The sequence below is a fragment of the Elephas maximus genome, chromosome 13, assembly GCF_024166365.1.
Source record: "Elephas maximus indicus isolate mEleMax1 chromosome 13, mEleMax1 primary haplotype, whole genome shotgun sequence".
NCBI lineage: Eukaryota > Metazoa > Chordata > Mammalia > Proboscidea > Elephantidae > Elephas > Elephas maximus.
The window spans coordinates 54006655-54025484 of record NC_064831.1 but is presented as its reverse complement, the minus strand read 5'-3'; the positions used below and the strand labels follow the sequence as shown (position 1 = coordinate 54025484).

Below are 18830 nucleotides of genomic sequence, written 5' to 3'. Positions count from 1 at the left end.
TGGTGGCGTAGTAGTTAAGTGCTATGGCTGCTAACCAAAAGGTCGGAAGTTCGAATCTACCAGGCGCTCCTTGGAAATTCTATGGGGGGGTTTTACTCTGTCCTATAGGGTTGCTATGAATTGGAATTGACTCAACAGCAACAGGTTTGTTTTTGGTTTTTCGTGCCTATGTGCATGAAGAGAAGCCTTCATGCTGACCCATGGACTTGGGACACACCAGCTTCTACAACCACGTGAGCCATTTCTTAATATCTCTCTCTATAAATATTTATATGATTTACTGGTTTTACAGGAAAATTTATACTGGTTTTACTTCTCTAGAGAACCCAGCCTAAGACATCTGTGTATGTATATATATATAATCTCTACTATTGTCTTTCCAGAACAAAGATTTGCCTTGTTCATTTTTTCCCACTGTGTTACCGAAGTGTCTGGCATGGAGAGCACCCTATAAACGTTGGTTCCCTTCCCTTCCCCCTTTCCCCATTGTCAGCGCACTTTTTCCCTGTAGCTTCATTTTCTTTCCCCAGCATTAGCATCCCATTCCCTGCTACTGAGTGAGAGAACGCTCCTCTGGGTCCACCCCAGGCTGTTGGGTTTTGAGGAAACAACACCAACAAACTGTTGTAAAGATAATTTAATTTATCTAAAGTGGTTATTGCATTGCAGGCTTAAGGATCAGCTAGTGGGGAAAGCTGTTTAGAGGGTGGGTTGTCCTGGTATATGTGATGTTTCATTTCAGATATGGATCCCAAATGGAAACCCTGTAAGATTTGCATTCAGCAAGAAGGGATTCTATTTCCAAAAGAACTACCTGCCAATCTTGTAGCTCTATTTTTAGCATCCCTGTCTCTCCTCAAACCTCTTTGGCAGATCAATTATCCTTTAGTAAGAAAGGAGGTAGTGAATGTGTTCTCATATGTAGATACATTTAACAAAAATTCTAGGCAACTTTTATGCTTGGAGGTTGATGTTTTGAAAATACATTATTATCAGACTACGTAACTTTTTATTTTTAGCTGGCAGCTCTCCTCTCAAATCCTCCCACCTGGGTGAAGTTCTTTCTGTCCAGCAATCTCTTCTCTTTTCTGAGTATGGGGAATATTTATTTTTCTGCACCTTCTTATGGCTCGTAGCACACTGTATTTTATTGGTGGCTGTCTTTTGTGCAAGTCTTTGTCTTCCAGAACTAATTTTAATTGGTCCTTGGGTTTGGGCAATTTCAAATTTTACGTGTACCAAGAGAAAATTGTAATCATTGCACTGTTTAAAGGATGATGTATTCCAGAAGACCTACTAAAATACCTGTCATAGATCTACCAATATCAAGTTGCAATAAACATTTTGCCCTTCCTTGGTATTCTGTTTCTGTAGGGGAGCAGTCAGGTAAACAAATTTCAGAAGTTGAGTACCTAACTACAATTTTGCTCCTATCACCAACAACAAATACGCTGTTGTGTGCCATTGGGTGGATTCCGACTCATAGCGACCCTATGGGACAGGACAGAACTGCCCCATAGGGTTTTTAAGGCTGTAAATCTTTATGGAAGCAGACTGCCACATCTTTCTCCTGCACAGCTGCTAGTGGGTTCAAACCACCGACCTTTCAGTTAGCAGCTGAGCACTTAACCACTGTGCCACCAGGGCTCCTATGACAAATATAGGGGGTAGAATCCACATGGTTGGTTATTTAGCTACCTTCTCATGGTATTTACTTCCATATTTAATTTTCAGGCCCTGAGAGGACATAGATTTACTTTATACAGCCTGTAGTTCTAGCACAGTGCCTTGCACACAGTAGGCACTCAATAAATACGAGAGTCAATTGGCTGACTGATGTATATGCTCTCTTGGAGTTTCTTTGTAGGGAACATGATTGAGAATAAAGTGCTAAAACCTAACTCAAAGTCTTCTTGTAAAGAAGCAGAGTATACATAAGCACATACATAAAAATAAAGTAATGCTCTCATGTTTTGGAAATGCCTGTTCGGCGCTGATGTGCGATTTACCTGGATCAGAGAGACTGGCGGTAGGAAACTACTGAGGACCAGGAATGTGAGGTAGAATGCATATCATCTCTCTCTTTTTTGATATTTAAACATAAGCAGTAAGAACAAAATGTTTCTAATTAAGATACTACTGATTTTCCCTCCATTAATTCCATCTTTCTTCAAAGCTAATGGGTGCAGATAATAACTCCACATCAAAGACTCTATTCTAATGGCTTAGGAGACGTGAGTTTTATTAGAACAATGCAGAATTCACAACCCACAACAGTGCAATTTGTTGAAGTTATTTTGGAGTTGATTTAGGAATCACTCTTCATGAAATGGCCTGGATCCTCATGATGTGAGCTACCCTTCTAAGCCTTCTCCAAGGAGTCTATCCACTGCCCCGACCCCCTGACTCTCTGCCCCCGCACCCTTATCACTTGCACATTGTAGTTGTCAGTTTTCTTCCCCATCTCCTCCCATTACACCATGAGCTCCTTGAGGACAGGTTTTCTCAACTTAGTACAGGTATCCCCCGCTTTTCAAAAGTTTGCTTTATGCCACTTTGCTTTTACAAAAGACCTACATTAGAACCTGTTTTCGCTAACAGAAAGAAACCTGTAGAGGATTTTTGCTTTTACAAAAAAAGGTGAAAAGCAGAAATAGGGTTCAGCATTGATTTTGCAGTGAGCCATTAAAGAGGCAGCACGCACCCCCAGCAGCGATGTCAAGCTCCTTCCCTGAGATCTACACTCAACATCTCAGCATCAAGCTGCCATAGCTTCGAACTGTGTCTGGGAGCATCTGTGCTTTCCCTCCATTTGTTTCGTGCATCTGCTAGCAAGATGTGTCCGAAGGTATCAGAAAGGCCTAAGAGAGCTCGTAAGGGTTTTATGAGTTATTGGTATGATTTGGTAGGCTATTCTTTTGGGTCTGGAATGCTCAAAAATTTTTCCCGTATAAACTCATGGTAATTGCTTCTTTGCTTCACGCCATATTGGCTTAGGAATGGTTTCCTAGGAATGCTCTACTTTTGGATAGCGGGGGTGGGGGGGGGTGGGGGGTGGGGGGGTAGGTGGAAGCTGTATATTTCAGCGCCTCAGGTAGTGCCTGACTTATGATAGGCATTCAACAAGGTCTGTTAAATGAATTAATGATAATGATGCCTCATATTTATATAGTGCTTCATGGTTCCAAAGTACTTTCCTATGTTATTTAACTCTCACGATACTCTGAGGAAGGCAGGAAACTATCACTGCTGTTTACAGATATGGGACGAGGCTCCCAAAGGCTGTGCAATCTTAGGGCAGAGAGGCTGCAGGGTGAGGCGATACCTGGACGCGTATCCGTGGACGCCTGCTCTGGAACCCTCTCCTGCACATACATCAGGACTGTTTGTCTCCTGAGCCAAGTGTCAAAGGGGAAAACAAACTTATTCCCTGAGTCCTTTTCACTTCTCCTGCTCTGCCTCCAAACTTTGTTCTTCTCCTGGGTCCTTTCACTTTTGACTTAGCCCTAATTTTTATTTAGAAGTCATAGGTCTCCTATATGCAGATGAAAGATGAAAAAAGTGTATACTCTTCTGTTGATTCTCTAGTTACCCCCAGCCTGGTACCTCCCGGCTAAGGGGTATGACTGTGGGATAAGCGACATGAGTTGGGGGTGCTGTGTGTGAGAGGGGAAGGTATGGCTGACTGATGTAGCCAGAGAGTGTGGCTGGGAGTTACTGTCAGGGCAACAGGCTGGCAATACTGAGGTCTTGGCCTTGGCCTTGAGTTCCGTCTCTCCATCCCTCATGTTCCCAACATTTTTCTCCAGGGGAAATCTGGATAAAATGAACTGGTAGAGTAGGGAGAATGATGATGACAATAAAGGCTCCAGTAGACTGCTGATACAAGTAGGAAAGAGTGTTTAGGGAAGGGCTGATCAAGACGAGGGAGGCAAGTGATCAGGCTTACTTGCTAGACTAACATCTTTGATAATTGTATGCTATTGGATTCCATAGTATTTGGTTCTTCTTTCCACAAAGTCCTAAGGATGGAAGCTAAAAGGAGCGCAAAGGAGAGATTTCTCAGTTGGCCTTTAAAGGAAACAGAGACCTTTTCTTGAAAGAGAAAGCACAAAAGCAGTACAGGTTACAAATCCAAAAAAAACAGGATGTCATGGGATGTTTGTGAAAAGCATGGATGCCTATGTCATCTGCAAGCTACAATGAGGACAACAGGGGAGGCTGTTGGCCTTGTCTCAGCTTCACACACAATACCCAGCACATAAAGCACTAGCAACAATATCATTCCCCATAGTTCTACTCCGTCACAGCTACTCTTCTTTACAAAGTAACCCAGAAAGATACATATTTTAAACACACAAACATAAAAGTTACACACAAAATAAGACCTTTCATTTGATAAATCCTTAATGTATACTTACTCCTCTCAGGAACACTGTGATGATAAGGGAATGATAAGTTGACAGATGAGAACACTGAGGCTCAGAGAGGTCAAGCAACTTGCCCAAGGTCACATACCTGGTAAGTGGGTTTTCAGAATTCCCACATATGTCTGTCTGACAGGGAAGCAGGTGCTCCCATGCTGCATCATGTTATATACACACCAAACTCAAAAACCAAGCTCATTGCCGTCAAGTCAATTCCAACTCATAGCCACTCTGTAGGACAGAGGGTTTCCAAGGCTATAATCTTTACAGAAGCCTACCATCACATTTTTCTCCTGTGGAGTAGCTGGTGGGTTCAAACCGCTGACCATTTTGGTTAGCAGCTGAGCACTTTAACCACTGTACCACCAGGGCTTCTTGATATACATATATCCAATTCAACCATGAAGGAGTGCTCCCTCTTCTGCCTATATCATAATATTTTACAACACACATGACATACATGGCTTCATATGTTACTTGTGTATTCCTCTTATGTCCCCAGTTAAATTGTGAACTTCTGGAGGGCAAAGACTGGGTCCATTTTTTTTAAATTTCATATTCTCATAGTCACAGATAGTTGGCCCAAAGGAATGCTGGTGGCACCATGATTAAGCACTCAGCTGCTAACTGAAAGGTTGGAGGTTTGAACCGACCAGTCTCTCTGCTGGATAAAGATGTGGCAATCTGCTTCCATAAGATTACAGCCTTGGAAACTCTATGGGGCAATTATACCTTGTTCTATAGGGTTGCTATGAGTTGGCATCCACTGGACTACAACGGCACAGACAGAGAAGCTGCTAAGAGATTGGCAGTTTGAACCCACTCAGAGGCTGGCAAGGAGAAAGACCTGGCCATCTGCTTCCTTAAAGATTACAGCCTAGAAAACCCTACCGGCCAGTTCTACTCTGTCACATGGGCTGACTATGAGTTAAAAATCGACTCAACGGTACCTAACGACAACAATAGACTACTTTGAATGAACGACATCAGGAAGGTGGCTAGAAAGGCAGGAGGAAGACGGGAATAAGGGCTATCTCCAGGGTCGCTGTGAGTTGGAATGGACTGGACGGCAGTGGGTTTGGTTTGGGGTTTTTATTGAGTACCTAGAAACCCTGGTGGCGCAGCAGTTAAGAGCTACAGCTGTTAACCAAAAAAAGGTCGGCAGTTTGAACCCACCAGGAGCTCCTTGGAAACCCTGTGGGGCAGTTCTACTCTGTCCTACAAGGTCGCTATGAGTCGGAATCGACTTGACGGCAACTTTTTTTTTTTTTAATTGAGCACCGGGCCCTTAGCTAGGCTTTGGAGCTGCAACGACGACCAAGCCCCTAAGGGTCCTCTTCCTCACGGGGGCTCATTGTACAGATCTGGGTCATGATCAGGACACAGGTCATCCAAAGGACAATTTGCTGAGTGTTCCTCAGCAGAATGGGAAACCGAGGAGCCGCAGGGCCAGGCGTCTGCAGGGTTCTGGCAGTCCTGCGGCGCACAGAGCATGACAAGGTAAAAGTAGGTCAAGTGTAATGTTTTCAGTGGTTTAACTTGGCCGGCCAGAGGTCTTGGGCCCGGTGTGATACGCGATAAAGAGCGCAGAGCTGGGGGGCGCGTCCCAGTTAAAGGGGTGTGGTCGCTCACTCCGCGCCGCCAGCTTGCCCACGTGTCCCCGTCCCCGGCACTAGGGCACTGGCGGTGGGGTCTCCTCTGCCGACCATGAGAAAAACTGGGCGCGCCGGCTAGCCCCCTACTCCTCGCCGCCCTTTGTGAAACGCCCCCACTTGTGCCTCATCGGCGGAGCCCGGTCCCCGCAGGCGGACTGGGCTGTACAGGCCCCGCAAGGGCTGAAAGGTGAGGGCAGCGCGGTGGCGGGGTGTCCCCCAAATCTCGGCTTCCCCCCATTAAATCCCCTTCCCTCTTCCCCTCAGCCCGCAGCCCAGCTCCGGCGAGCGAACGATCCTCTCCCCGCCCTTCTCGCCTCCCGCTCTGGGGCTGGGGGGCGGGGCGAGGCCGGCAGGCCGCGCGAGAGTTCCGCCCAAATCCCGCGAGACTCGCCTGCCGCCGCTGCTGCCGCTTCTTACGTCTTTCCCTTTGACAAGTCGCCGCCGCTGCAGCAAAAATAAAGGACGCGGCCGCCGCAGCCGCTGCCGAGCCGGGCTCGGGTCGCCGGAGCCGCGCCCCACCCCGCCAGCTCCGGAGCCGCGCACGGTAACGCCTCCTCCCCTGCCCTCATGCCTGCCTCTGCGTGCGCCCGGCGGGCTGGGCGAGGCCGGCCGGGCCGTTCCGGGGCCGCCGCCGAGCGGGGCCGCCGGGGTCGCGGGTGGGCAGCGGGCGGAGGCCTGAGGGAGCCCTCCCGGCGCTGTGCGCTCCCCGGCCCCCGAGGCCGCCCGGCGCCTCCGGAGCCGCGTTCGAAGCAGAGCCGGCCGCCCGCAGGGGGCAGAGGGACCCGCCCCTCCGCGGGCTCGCTGTCCCTGCGCCTCGGCGCTCGGGGTCGCGTCTCGGACCCTCTCCGCCGCCCCATTATCCGCTAACGAGCGCTCCTACCCCCGGCCGGGGCCCCACTCTGTGGAACCCGGGGACAGCCGCCACCCCGGTGTGCCCCGTCGCCGGCGCCTCTAGAGAGCCCGAGGTGGGGACGACGTGTCTCCTCTCCTCTGCCTTTGGGTGGGGGTAAACCTTTGTCCAAGTCTGTCCCCTCACTCCCTGACAATGTAACAATTTATAAACCGTCTGCTGCCCGCAGGGAAGAAGGGACGCCTTGTTAGGTTCCTGGGTGAGATGAGGGTGAGGATGACAGGAGCTGTCCCCGGGAACGTGGCGATGGTGGCAGGTGCCTGGGGGGCGCGGGAGGGCAGGAGCCGGCACCAGCCCTCCCAGGAGGTTATGTAAAGACTTGCTGTCCATCCTGGGGAGCTGTGGGACTCGGGGACAGTGTTTGCCTTCACTTTAAAATAATGTCTGTGAGGAATAATACTCACTGTAGAAAATTTGGGTGGTCAGAATGATAGGAATAACAAATCTGAACAGACTCAGCCATCCTTGTAATTCCAGCTCCACAGATAGCTTTTCACCTTCACATTTTGGTGTATTTCCTAACAGACACATTTTTTTTCAAAGAGCACTTGCGGGGAACTTCCTCATTCTCTATACATGTTCCAGAAAATGAGTTGTTTTATTCGAGTCACTTCACTGACCTGCTCGGTTAGAACTGGTTACTTGTTTATTATCACTGGCTGTCTTCTGTCACTCTGGCTTTCTTCAGGCCCTCTTCCAAAATGATTGTCGGCTACATGGTTTTAAACACCAAACGTTAAAGAGAAGATTTTCTGTTTGGATCTCGTACATATGTGTTTCTGCAATTCTGCTTGTGGTGGGTGCTGAAAAGGGGCAAAATTTGTGGAAAGCAAAGAAACTATGATTATTCATGGTGGGAAGAAACCTGTATACCTCAAGGTTTTACAACATTCATTTCCATTGGTTATTTTTAGGCCCAAATTGTTGCATGGCATTGTTTGTTTCATAGTGCTTTTTGTGATTGGGGTGGGATGGATATGTACCTTTGATTATGTGTGTATATTTCCATAGTGTGTGTTTATACACAAAATTGAGTCTCCTGAGCGGCTGTATGGATGATATGCACATACGTATAGATACATACACATGTATGTACTATGTACATTTGTATTCCTTGTGAGTTAAAATGTGTTGTTACAGTATTTGAGAAAAGACAGCATTATGTAGGCAAAGAATAGTCTTGTAATATTTCCCCCAAGTCACATGACAGGATTGTATAGCAGAATGAGACATCTAGGGAGGCTGGAAATCTGGAGGCTTTTAAAAGTAGGATAGATTGTCATCTCTGGGGTTGTTGTCATTGGAATGTATTAAATGGCCTATTAAGGTCTCTTGTAATTCTAAACTTTTATGAATTTTGCTTTCCTTAAGGTTCTTATCACTTTGCTTCTTAAATTTCCAGTCATGCTCTTGGCGTGTGACACCTCCATTTATTTGCTGGTCGTATATTCCACTCCCAGGGCAGGCACCGTGACGGTGGTGCATGGAAGAGAAAACAAATGAAAATGGAGCAGTTAATCTGCTTATTAATATAAAAATATCTTCTGAAAATTCCATTTGAGTTCAAGGAATGTTGGAGGTATTGCTAATTGGGTCGGTTTGGTTAGTAGAGGATGCCAATAATAAATACCATTCAAATGTCCCAAGCAAATATTCCCCCAAAAGTATGACTAAATCACTCTTCTTTAATACTTGAAATTAAAAAAAAAAAAAAAAAAAAAACCTAGATACACTGAACAGAACTTAGGACGACAATGTCGATGACATGGCTTGGGCAGAGGGGAGCAGTTAGTGTTAGGATTAAAACATAACTGTAGATAGCTATTGACTTGTGAAACAAAACTTGAATTTCATGCAGGGATAACTATATAATGATAGGTAACAAACTGTAATTTATTGAGAACTTTTTATTAGAAATAAAACTTTGGTTTAGCAAACAAATGAAATGTGTTATTACAGGCACATAACTATAGATTATCATGATGTTGAAAATGTGTCAAACCTTGGTCAGGTTATTTTAAAAGTCTGCAAAGCCAGCAAAGTCACACCAACTAGCGATTTTTTTTTTTTTAAACTATCTCTGCCTTTTCTAATGAAAAAAAAAAAAGTATAGTACTCAGTGTAAAATAGGTAGTTTACTTTTTAGATGCCAGATCTGATTTTTATAATTTTAGCTTGTTCTGCTACCACTCTAAATTAATGGAAATATTAAATTCCAGGTGAGATCCCTGAGCAAGGAAATATGACAGTCACATCAGATGATTGATTTTATTTTTAACTGTTTATTTAGAATTAATGTTAGATTTACGGAAAAGTTGCAAAGATAGGTCAGAGAGTTCCTACACACCTTTCACCCAGCATCTCCTAATCTTAAAAATTTACGTAACCATACACACAGTACAGTGATCACAGCCATGAAATTAGCATAGATACGACAGTATTGACAAAACTACAGACTTTTTGCATTTCACCACGCTTTCTCCTAATGCCCATTTTCTGTTCTAGGATATAATCCAGGATCCCACATTGCATTTAGTTGTTTCGTCTCCTTGTTGTTGGGTGCCATCTAGTCAATTCCAACTCATAGTGACCCTGCATGACAGTAGAACTGCCCCATATGGTTTTCTGGGCTGTAATCTTTGTGGGAGCAGATCAACCAGGTCTTTCTCCTGCGGAGCCACTGGTGGGTTTGAACCACTGATCTTTCGGTTAGTTGCCAAGCGCTGAACCCTTGTGCCACCAGGACTCCTTTTTGTCTACTTAGTCTCTGATCTGTGACAGACCTCAGTCTTTCCTTGTCTTTCATGACCTTGATGCTTTTACTGAAGACTGGTCAGTTATTTTGTAGAACATCTCAATTTGGGTTTGTCTGATGTTTTTCTTATGATTTGATTGAGGTTATGCATTTTGGGCAAGAAAATTCAGAAGTGATGTTATGCATTGTTAAATTATAGGGGGCATATGATGTTGATATATTTTATTACCAGTGATGTTAACCTTGATAACTTTGTAAGGTGGTCTCTGCTGAATTCTGCACTGTAAAGTTACTATTCTTCCTTTTGTAATGGATACATATCCTGGAAGAGACTATACAGATACACTGTTTCTCCTCAGACTGTCTCCCACTGATTTTAGGGTTCGTTAGTGGGTCTTCTCTTCAACAGTTATTACTATGATATTTGCCTAATGCCGATTTTGTATTTTCCTCATTCTGTTTATATTTACTGATTTGGATTCTTCTGTAAGGAGGAAATGTCTCTTCATTTGTTTGCTGAATTATTTGTATCAATGTGGTCTACCCATCTATCAAAAATCATGAATTCATATTGATACTTCCTATTCCAATTCAACATCACAGGTTCATTCTAACCTTTCTGTTTTTCTCATTTGTAACTTCTTTGTCTGATAGTGAGAAACCTGGTTCTCATTATCTATAATATATTCATTTAAGTGTTCACTCCTAATTTATAAATCAGGGAGTTCTTGGGTGGTGAAAATGGTTAAGGCACTTGGCTGCTAACCAAATTTTTGGAAGCTCAAGTCCACCCAGATGCACTTTGGAAGAAAGGCCTAGAAAGCTTCTTCCGTAAAAATTAGCCATCAAAAACCTTATGGATCACAGCACTGCTCTAACATGCATGAGGTCACCATGAGTCAGAATCAACTCTGCAGCAGCTGGCTTGTTTCAGTTTATACACCAGGTAGGTACAGAATCGCTAACCCATACCATCGTGAGAAACAACAGTGAGGTATTTGTGTACAGTTGTTTTTTGTCTTTAGCCTTGTAGTATCTAGTCCAAATACTGTTTTCCAAAATTAAAAAAATTACTTAGGTTAGGTCTTTTCTTCTCCACCCCCTTTAGTGTGGTTATGTTATTCATCTGTAAGATAGTAAGGTACATTTGTTACTGTTTGTATTCTATTTGAGTTCCCCTAATCTTGGTTGATTTTATTTATTTAACTATAACTAAACATCATAGTTTAAGTGTCACTCTCTCCTCCTTCCTACAATCTCCTCCCGCCCCCACACACACCTTTTCTACCTCTTTCCCATTTCCTGATATCTTTAGTTTCTGGTTTATCCTTTTTAAATTTCTTTATACAAATTATACATTTTTTTTTTTTTATACACTCACTCCTTACTTATCAGCTATTTCATTGTCTGACATTTTGGATTTACAACAATAGCAAAAAATCTACTATCTGACTGTTTTGCACATTAATGATTTACTGCTGGTAGTAGTGAACATCGAGGTGTGAGACAAGAGTAATGCTGGATGTGATGGTTAAGGTTATGTGTCAACTTGGCTGGACCATCATTCACAGTGGTTTGGCGTTTTGTAATGGTGTAGGTTGGCAGTTGTGTAATGATGTAGTCATCCTCCATTTTGTGATCTGATGTAGTCATCCTTCATTTTTGCATAATGCCAATTTTTGCATAATGGCCTGGTCTTTGGAACCTAACTGTGTCAATAAGTGAGGAGTAGGTTTATTCCCTTTTTTTCTGATATGATTTTTAAAAATTGAGATATAATTCACATATCATACCTGTCTATGAAATTGCCTATTCTGGATATTTCATGGAAACCCTGGCGGCGTAGTGGTGAAGTGCTATAGCTGCTAACCAAAGAGTCAGCAGTTCAAATCTGCCAGGTGCTCCTTGGAAACTCTATGCGGCAGTTCTACTCTGTCCTATAGGGTCGCTATGAGTCAGAATCAACTCAACAGCACTGGCTTACTGGGGGATATTTCATATAAGTAGAATCATATGCTTTTTGTCCTTTTGTTTCTGGCTTGTTTCATTTAGTACAATTTTGTCAAGGTTTATCCATGTTGTAGCATCTATGCTTATTTCTTTTTTTTATGGCTGAATTATATCCATTGTATGTATATACCACATTTTCTTTGTCCCTTCATCAGTTGATGGGCATTTGAATTCACATTTGGCTGTTACGAATAATGCTGCTATGAACATTCATCTACAAGTTTTGTGTGTATGTATATATTTTCATTTTGCTTGGGTATCTATGTACTGGGTCATATGGTAACTTTGTGTTTCACGCGTTGAGGAACTGCCAAACTATTTTCCCATTCCCTTTTTTCTTACATGAGGAGTGGCATACTATATCCTTTTGTACTTTCCTTTTTACACTTAACATTATATCCTGGAAATCACTCCAAATCAGTTCACAGAGTTATTACTCATTCTTTTTTTTTTTTACAGCTGGATAGTACTCTAATGTATGTATGTATCTTAATTTATTCAGCCACCCTTCCACGTATGAACATTTAAGTTATTTCCAGTATTTTGCAGTTATAAACAATGTTGTGGTAAATGAACTTGTGCACATTTTTAAAAAATTGTTCTAGGTGTTTTTTCAGGGTGGTTTCCTATGAGTAGGATTTCCAAGTCAGAAGTTAGTACATATGTGCTTTGTTAGGTATTGCCAGATTTCCCGCCAAAAGTATGGCAGGTTGCATGCCCTTCAATAATGTATGAGAGTGCCTGTTCCAACAGAATGTGTTGTCATGCTTTTTAACTTGTTTTGCCAGAGATGACTGATTAAAAAAGAAAATGCTCTGTAGTCATTGCAGTGACCTGAGCCCAGTGTGGAAGGGCACCTAATGCCTGCTGTTGATAGGTTCTTATAGCTAGAAAATGACTCACATTGTCTACTAATATTGCCCTGATACAGGCACACTGTCACGTGCAGGTGAAATTGACTGGATTGCAATTTCTGGCCTAGCCAAGATTGCTCATTTGAAAATTTTTTCATTTAGTGGAAGTGCTGCATTGGTTCATAATAGCCGTGCTCTGAAATACTTGAGGACTTTAACAAAGGGTGATTGAAATTGTAAGAATCTTTTTTCCTCTAGCTTATATATGGTAGAGTAGTTACTGGTTCACACTGTATGCTAATTATTTTGAACATTACTTACAGTGTATATTTACACCCATAGTATGGTTCTCCTCCTCCATATGGTAGTTATTTTGAGCATTAATGGCAGTGCTTGTAACCTGTCGTATTTCCATAAGGAAGAAGGTCAGTCTTAATGAAGACAAAAGCAAGAGTTTAAAGTTCTGGATTAGGATAATCCTATCAGATTATAGCGGTGCCAAGATACTAAGACTACATTAAAAACATCCCCATTTTACGTGGTTGCAAGAGTTCCGTCCAGCAAGACTGGAGATTTAGGTTCTTTCCCAGAAAGGGCAAGAGGCCCAAGAGAACCCAGGAACTACCAAGATGCATTTCCTTGGGCAAGTCACTTGATCCCGGTGGATTCAGCTGTCTCTTTCAGAGGGGAACATAGGACATCACACACAGAAGGCATGCCTTACTAAATGTTTTTGAGTTAATCCTGTTATGTGGAAGCAGTATTTCTTTACTGTTTTAAGGTAAATACTAGGATCAGATAATCAAGAGATTATCTGACTTCTGCAAGGGAATCAGGCACTTCTAGGGTGGTACTCCAGAAATCATTCTAACCAGAAAGGTACACATAAGTGAAGGGACTTATTGATGGCAGTACAGCTAAGGGAAGGGTCAGAACCAGAACCCAGCACCCTCTGAAAAGACTGTTTTGGAAAGATCGTGGTAGCTGGGCACAGGGTGGTATCGTCATTAGATGCTGTCAAGTCAGTTCTGACTCATAGCGACCCTATGTACAACAGAACGAAACACTGCCTAGTCCCGCGCCATCCTCACAGTGATTGTTATGCTTGAGCCCGCTGTTTCAGCCACTGTGTCAATCCATCTACTTTACCAAACATGATGTCCTTCTCCAGGGACTGGTCACTTCTGATAACATGTCCAAAGTATGTAAGATGAAGTCTTGCCATCCTTGCTTCTAAGAAACATTCTGGCTGTATTTCTTTCAAGACAGATTTGTTCATTTTTTTGGCAGTCCATGGTACATTCAGTATTCTTCGTCAACACCGTAATTCAAAGGCATCAGTTCTTTCTTGGTCTTCCTTATTCATTGTCCAGCTTTCTCATGCATAGGAGATAATTGAAAGCACCATGGCTTGGGTCAGGTGCACCTTAATCCTTAAAATGACATCTTTGCTTTTTAACACTTTAAAGAGGTCTTATAAAGCAGATTTACCCAATGCAACGCATCTTTTGATTTCTTGACTGCTGCTTCCATGGGCGTTGGTTGTGGGATCCAAGTAAAGTGAAATCCTTGACAACTTCAGTATTTTCTCCATTTATCATGATGTCGCTTATTGGTCCAGTTGTGAGGATTTTTGTTTTCTTTATGTTGAGGTGTAATCCGTCCTGAAGGCTGTGGTCTTTGATCTTTGTCAGTAAGTGCTTCAAGTCCCCTTCAAGCAAGCAAGGTTGTGTCATCTGCATATCACAAATTGTTATTGAGCCTTCCTCCAATCCTGGTGCAGTGTTCTTCTGCATATAGTCCAGCTTCTCGAATTATTTGCTCAGCCTACAGATTGAGTAAGTGTGGTAAAAGGATACAACCCTGGCGGACGCCCGTCTTGACTTTAAACCATGAGGTATCCCCTTGTTCTGTTCAAACGACTCCCTCTTGGTCTATGTACAGGTTTCTCATGAGCACAATTAAGTGTTTTGGAGTTCCCCTTCTTTGTAATGCTATCCATAATTTGCTGTAATCCACACAGTCAGATAGATGCCTTTGCATAGTCAATAGAACACAGGTAACCATCTTTCTGGTATTCTCTGCTTTCAGCCGTGATCCATCTGACCTCAGCAATGATATCCTCTTGTTCCTTCTGGATTGATTCAGCTTGAATTTTTGGCAGTTTCCTGTTGATGTATTGCTGCAACTGCTTTCAGATGATCTTCAGCAAAATTTTACTTGTGTGTGATATTAATGATGTTTCAGGGTAGACTCTGAAAATTGCAGACTTGATCAAAGTCAATTGCAGTAGAGGGGTGTGTATGTGCGCCTGTCTGTCTGTGTAATTTTTAGATATTTTCATTCCACAAAGACTTACAAAACACCTACTCTATGCCTGACACTGTTCCAGGTGCTCGGAACACATTAATAAAAACAAAACAAAGATTCTTACATGTGAGGAGCTTATATTCTAGTGGTTTTCTGATGAACTAATGTTCACTGGAAAACAGATGCAGAGTGCTGGTTGTGAGTGGAATGAGTAGAGCTCTGATACCGCCTTAAGTCAGATCACACTGGGTGCTTTAAAACCCCCAGATAACATTTGATATACTGGTTACAAAGAGAAGGCCATGAAGAGTCATAGGATGGTAACTTAGATTGTTCCCAGTCTCGTTCTCTGCCATTTTAGTAGTGCTACAGTACTAAACCAAACCAAACCCCATTGACGTTGAGTCGATTCCAACTCATAGCAGCCCTATAGGACAAAGTAAAACTGCTCCTTAGGGTTTCCAAGGAGCGGCTGGTGGATTCGAGCTGCCAAATTTTTGGTTAGCAGCTGAGCTCTTAACCACTGCATCACCGGGGCTCCATTAGTAGTAATAATAGGAAATAGTAATAATTGTAGTGCAGTCTTTCCTAACTGGGATTCCATAGGAGAATTAAACCTAAATGCTGTAAAACATTTGTTACATGTAAAGAATAAACTTCACTCCATTACATCAAGAATGGTACTGGTTATTTACTATCCTTTGGAGAATTGAGAAAATATTCACTCAGACTATTTTCTGTGTTCTGTACTTCAGACGTTGAACCCCAGTTGAGAAACGCCGTGGGCATTGTGGTACTTTTTTTCTTTCTCACTCTACCACTTATTAACAGAATGATGTTGGGCAAGTGTTAATCTCTTAGCCTCAGTTTCTTGATCTAAAAATTGGGGATAATAATATTTGCTGCATCATAGGGTTGTTGGAAGGATTCAATAAAAAAGTCTTTCCCGTTTACACTCATCCAGTTCTGTGGCTTTAAAAACGGTGAAACCTGTGAAAGCTGGAACTCAAAGGGACTGCCTTATTTTTCCAGGTCTTGCAAGTTTTCCACCTTTGACAGGATGAAATCCTACCACTTTTCTATTACTTGTTTTGGTGGAAAATATTTGAGTTTTCCTTCTCTGACAGGTTCCAGCTTTTACAGTTTTTCCCGTACTATCTATATGCTGATTGACTCCCACGTTTCTATCTTCAGTCTAGACCTCCTCCTTAAGGTCCGGATTCATAGTTCATCTGCTTATTCCACATCATTTGGCTGTAATGGGTAACTCAAACAAAACTTACAACACAGATGTGATTCCTATGTTCATCTTTTTCTCTGAAACTACTCTTAATAAATAGCACGACTGTTTAATGGGTGCTCAGGCCAAAAACCCAGTTGTCATCCAGGATTCTTTTTCTTCTTTGTACTCTGTAACGAGTCCATCAGTAAACCCTCTTGGCTCTGTCTTCTGAATATATTTCTAATTTGATCACATTCTTCATTTCCACCGTATAACCCTAGTCTAAACCACCATCATCTCCTCCTTGGATAATTGCAACAGCCTCTTAACTGGTTTCCCTGCTTTCTCCCTTGACTCATACAGTGTGTTCTCCACGTCATAGCTAGAGTGATCTTTTAAAAAATGTCAGTCAGATCAGGTCACTTCTCTGCTTAGCACTTTACAATGACTTCCTTTTTCAGTTAAAATAACAGCCAAGTTCCTAGCCAGGGTCTACAAGGTCCTACATGATCTAATCCCAGCCTGCCTCACCCTGTTGGCTACACTTCTGCTACACTGGACTTCCCTGTGTTTCTTGAACACTCCAGGTGCATCCCTAGGGCTAATGCATGCTCTTTCCCCTGCTTGGAGTGGTCTTCCCCCGGGTCTCTGCAGTGCTTGCTCCCGCAAATCACTTAGAGGTCTGCTTAAAGACAGGTCCTCAGAGTCCATCTCCTAGAGAGATCTTCAGTGATCACATTATAGAAAATAGTGACCCTCCCCCTTACTCCTCTTGTGTCTTTTTCTTTTTTTTTTTACACTTACGCTTCCTGAGATTTAATTACTTATTTTTCTACCTGCTTATTATTTGTCGTCTTCACTAGAATGTAAACTCCATGAGAACAAGAACCTTAGATGTCTTGTTCGTTTTGTGCTAGAAAAGTCCTTGGCATATAGTAAGCCAGGGGCACAGCTCTAAGAAGTTGTCTGTGGAGTCGAAGAGTCTCCAAATTAAATTAAGTGGCTCCACTCTTTCTGGGTTCTAAGCTAAAGGAGAACTGTTAAGTCAGTTAAACAGTTTTGTGAATTTTGGCATTGTTACTTACACATGAAATGATTGGATTTACAATTTATAACATTATTGAGAGCATGTAGTTGTGCATAGGGTGTGCTAAGTAATGTTGTTGTTGTCGTTAGGTGCCATTGAGTTGGTTCTGACTCATAGCGACCCTATGCACAACAGAATGAAACACTGCCCGGCCCTGCGCCATCCTTACAATTGTTGTTATGCTTGAGCTCATTGTTGCAGCCACTGTGTCAATCCACCTCATTGAGGGTCTTCCTCTTTTCCGCTGACCCTGTACTCTGCCAAGCATGATGTCCTTCTCCAGGGACTGATCCCTCCTGACAACATGTCCAAAGTCTGTAAGATGCAGTCTCGCCATCCTTGCTTCTAAGGCGCATTCTGGTTGTACTTCTTCTAAGACAGATTTGTTCATTCTTTTGGCAGTCCATGGTATATTCAATATTCTTCCCCAGCACCACAATTCAAAGACGTCAACTCTTCTTCGGTCTTCCTTATTCATTGTCCAGCTTTCACATGCATATGATGTGATTGAAAATACCATGGCTTGGGTCAGGTGCACCTTAGTCTTCAGGGTGACATCTTTGCTCTTCAACACTTTGAAGAGTTCCTTCGCAGCAGATTTACCCAATGCAGTGCGTCTTTTGATTTCTTGACTGCTGCTTCCATGGCTGTTGATCGTGGATCCAAGTAAAATGAAATCCTTGACAACTTCAATCTTTTCTCCGTTTATCATGATGTTGCTCACTGGTCCAGTTGTGGGGATTTTTGTTTTCTTTATATCGAGGTGTAATCCATACCGAAGGCTGTGGTCTTTGATCTTCATGAGTAAGTGTTTAAAGTCCTCTTCACTTTCAGCAAGCAAGGTTGTGTCATCTGCATAACGCAGGTTGTTAATGAGTCTTCCTCCAATCCTGATGCCCTGTGCTTGTTCATATAGTCCAGTTTCTCGTATTATTTGTTCAGCATACAGATTAAATAGGTATGGTGAAAGAATTCACCCCTGATGCACACCTTTCCTGACTTTAAACCAATCAGTATCCCCTTGTTCTGTCGGAACAACTGCCTCTTGATCTATGTAAAGGTTCCTCATGAGCACAATTAAGGGTTCTGGAATTCCCATTCCAAGTAAGTAATAAACCCATTGAACCCATTGCCGTCGAGTCGATTCCAACTCGTAGCGACCCTATAGGATGGAGTAATAGGTAATAATAATAATAATAATAGGTAATAGGTAAGTAATAGGTAACAAATAAACTTGGATTGTCAGTTCTTTTGTTTGTTGCAGTGTTTAACATACTTTTTGGTTGTCCCCTAATTATAATTGTAGTGATGTTAATGTAGTAGTAGTAGTAGCTCCTCTTGGATTTGAACTGCTGACCTTTTGGTTAGCAACTGAGCTCTTAACCACTGTGCCACCAGGGCTCCATATTTATAGAAGCCCTTTAAAAATTTTTGGCATCTTTTAAGATCTTTCCTGTTAATCACTATACTATTAAACTCTTTGGCTGTTGGAAGTTTTATGTGATAAAATTTAAGTAAGCAGTGTTTCTAGTACCAAAGTACTGGAAATAAACAACTTAATCTAGAACTAGAACCAGAAAACCAAACTTGTTGCCATTGA

At 42.6% G+C, this 18830-nt stretch overlaps 1 protein-coding gene across 7 annotated transcripts in view; it reads left to right on the top strand.

Annotated features, from left to right (window-relative positions):
• Window positions 1–6464: 6464 nt before the first annotated feature.
• HERC1 (HECT and RLD domain containing E3 ubiquitin protein ligase family member 1) overlaps window positions 6465–18830 on the top strand; it is a 197021-nt gene continuing 184655 nt past the window's right edge. For 5 of the 7 annotated variants that reach the window (XM_049905979.1, XM_049905982.1, XM_049905980.1 and 2 more), the window contains exon 1: window positions 6465–6626. The gene's annotated coding sequence lies outside the window, so the exon portion shown is untranslated. The remainder of the gene's footprint in view (window positions 6627–18830) is intronic. The other 2 variants (XM_049905981.1, XM_049905984.1) reach the window with 1 other exon arrangement.